Source organism: Arachis hypogaea, chromosome 10 (genome assembly GCF_003086295.3).
Source record: "Arachis hypogaea cultivar Tifrunner chromosome 10, arahy.Tifrunner.gnm2.J5K5, whole genome shotgun sequence".
In the NCBI taxonomy this organism is placed as follows: Eukaryota; Viridiplantae; Streptophyta; class Magnoliopsida; order Fabales; family Fabaceae; genus Arachis; species Arachis hypogaea.
Window position 1 is genome coordinate 87,564,080 of NC_092045.1, and position 3,353 is coordinate 87,567,432.

The 3,353-nt window shown below is 43.8% G+C and overlaps 1 non-coding gene across 1 annotated transcript; it reads left to right on the forward strand.

The window, feature by feature from the left end:
* The first annotated feature begins 2,883 nt into the window (after positions 1 to 2,883).
* Positions 2,884 to 2,991, forward strand: LOC112718790 (small nucleolar RNA R71). Its single transcript, XR_003161118.1, has one exon. It is a non-coding gene; the product is annotated as a small nucleolar RNA R71 (small nucleolar RNA).
* The last annotated feature ends 362 nt before the right edge of the window (positions 2,992 to 3,353 follow it).

Sequence of the window (3,353 nt, forward strand, 5' to 3'; positions counted from 1 at the left end):
TCACACTTTGGTCATGGTTCTTGGTGATCCATGCATTGGCATAGAACTCTTGAACCATCAAGATTTCGACTTGTTGAATGGGGTTGGTAAGAACTTCCCAACCTCTTCTTCGGATCTCATGTCGGATCTCCGGATATTCACCCTTTTTGAGTGAAAAAGGGACCTCGGGGATCACCTTCTTCAAGGCCACAACTTCATAGAAGTGGTCTTGATGCACCCTTGAGATGAATCTTTCCATCTCCCATGACTCGGAGGTGGAAGCTTTTGCCTTCCCTTTCCTCTTTCTAGAGGTTTCTCCGGCCTTGGATGCCATAAATGGTTATGAAAAAACAAAAAGCAATGCTTTTACCATACCAAACTTAAAATGTTTGCTCGTCCTCGAGCAAAAGAAGAAAGAAGAGAGTAGAAGAAGAAGAAGAAATGAGGGGAAAGGGAATGGCTTTTATTTTCGGCCAAGAAGGGGAGAAGTGGGGTGTATGTTGTGTGAAAATGAAGGAGTGAAGGAGGGTATATATAGGACAAGGGGAAGGGTAGGGTTCGGCCATTTGAGGGTGGGTTTGGGTGGGAAAGTGGTTTGAATTTGAATGGTGAGGTAGGTGGGGTTTTATGAAGGATGGATGTGAGTGGTGAAGAGAAAGATGGGATTTGATGGGTGAAGGGTTTTTGGGGAAGAGGTGTTGAGGTGATTGGTGAATGGGTGAAGAAGAGAGAGAGTGGTAGGGTAGGTGGGGATCCTGTGGGGTCCACAGATCCTGAGGTGTCAAGGAAAAGTCATCCCTGCACCAAATGGCAAGCAAAATCTCGTTTTGTGCCAATTCTGGCGTTAAACACCGGGCTGGTGCCCATTTCTGGCGTTTAACGCCAGCTTCTTGCCCATTTCTGGCGTTTAACGCCAGTCTGGTGCCCCTTTCTGGCGTTAAACGCCCAGAATGGTGCCAGACTGGGCGTTAAACGCCCAACAGCTAACCTCACTGGCGTTTAAACGCCAGTGGGTGCGTCCTCCAGGGTGTGCTGTTTTTCTTCCTGTTTTTCATTCTGTTTTTGCTTTTTTCATTGATTTTGTGACTTCTTATGATCATCAACCTACAAAAATATAAAATAACAAAAGAAAATAGTTAATTATAAAACATTGGGTTGCCTCCCAACAAGCGCTTCTTTAATGTCATTAGCTTGACAGAGGACTCTCATGGAGCCTCACAGATATTCAGAGCCATGTTGGAACCTCCCAACACCAAACTTAGAGTTTGAATGTGGGGGTTCAACACCAAACTTAGAGTTTGGTTGTGGCCTCCCAACACCAAACTTAGAGTTTGACTGTGGGGGCTCTGTTTGGCTCTGCTTTGAGAGAAGCTCTTCATGCTTCCTCTCCATGATGACAGAGGGATATCCTTGAGCCTTAAACACCAAGGATTCTTCATTCACTTGAATGATCAACTCTCCTCTATCAACATCAATCACAGCCTTTGCAGTGGCTAGGAAGGGTCTGCCAAGGATGATGGACTCATCCATGTACTTCCCAGTCTCTAGGACTATGAAATCAGTAGGGATGTAATGGTCTTCAACTTTAACCAGAACATCCTCTACAAGTCCATGGGCTTGTTTTCTTGAGTTGTCTGCCATCTCTAGTGAGATTTTTGCAGCTTGCACCTCAGAGATCCCTAACTTCTCCATTACAGAGAGAGGCATGAGGTTTACACTTGACCCTAAGTCACACAAGGCCTTCTTGAAGGTCATGGTGCCTATGGTACAAGGTATTGAAAACTTCCCAGGATCCTGTCTCTTTTGAGGCAGTTTCTGCCCAGACAAGTTATCCAGTTCTTTGGTGAGCAAAGGAGCTTCATCCTCCCAAGTCTCATTTCCAAATAACTTGTCATTTAACTTCATGATTGCTCCAAGGTATTTAGCAACTTGCTCTTCAGTGACATACTCATCCTCTTCAGAGGAAGAATACTCATCAGAGCTCATGAATGGCAGAAGTAAGTCCAATGGAATCTCTATGGTCTCAGTTTGAGCCTCAGATTCCCATGGTTCCTCATTGAGGAACTCATTGGAGGCCAGTGGACGCCCAGTGAGGCCTTCCTCAGTGGCGTTCACTGCCTCTTCTTCCTCCCAAAATTCAGCCATGTTGATGGCCTTGCACTCTCCTTTTGGATTTTCTTCTGTATTGCTTGGAAGAGTACTAGGAGGGAGTTCAGTAATTTTCTTGCTCAGCTGACCCACTTGTCCTTCCAAATTTCTAATGGAGGACCTTGTTTCAGTCATGAAACTTTGAGTGGTTTTGATTAGATCAGAGACCATGGTTGCTAAGTCAGAGGTATTCTGCTTAGAACTCTCTGTCTGTTGCTGAGAAGATGATGGAAAAGGCTTGCTATTGCTAAACCTGTTTCTTCCACCATTATTGTTGTTGAAACCTTGTTGAGGTCTCTGTTGATCCTTCCATGAAAAATTTGGATGATTTCTCCATGAAGGATTATAGGTGTTTCCATAGGGTTCTCCCATGTAATTCACCTCTTCTATTGAAGGATTCTCAGGATCATAAGCTTCTTCCTCAGATGAAGCCTCCTTAGTACTGCTTGGTGCATTTTGCATTCCAGACAGACTTTGAGAAATCATATTGACTTGTTGAGTCAATATTTTGTTCTGAGCTAATATGGCGTTCAGAGTGTCAATCTCAAGAACTCCTTTCTTCTGATTAATCCCATTGTTCACAGGATTTCTTTCAGAAGTGTACATGAATTGGTTATTTGCAACCATTTCAATTAGCTCTTGAGCTTCTGTAGGCATCTTCTTCAAATGAAGAGAGCCTCCAGCAGAGCTATCCAAGGACATCTTGGACAGTTCAGAGAGACCATCATAGAAAATTCCTATGATGCTCCATTCAGAAAGCATATCAGAAGGACACTTTCTGATTAATTGTTTGTATCTTTCCCAAACTTCATAGAGGGATTCTCCTTCCTTCTGTCTGAAGGTTTGGACTTCCACTCTAAGCTTACTCAATTTTTGAGGTGGAAAGAACTTTGCCAAGAAGGCATTGACTAGCTTTTCCCAAGAGTCCAGGCTTTCTTTAGGTTGTGAGTCTAACCATGTCCTAGCTCTGTCTCTTACAGCAAAAGGGAATAGCATAAGTCTGTAGACCTCAGGGTCAACCCCATTAGTCTTGACAGTGTCACAGATTTGCAAGAATTCAGCTAAAAACTGAAGAGGATCTTCCAATGGAAGTCCATGGAACTTGCAATTCTGTTGCATTAGAGAAACTAATTGAGGCTTAAGCTCAAAGTTGTTTGCTCCAATGGCAGGGATAGAGATGCTTCTCCCATCAAAGTTGGGAGTAGGTGCAGTAAAGTCACCCAGCA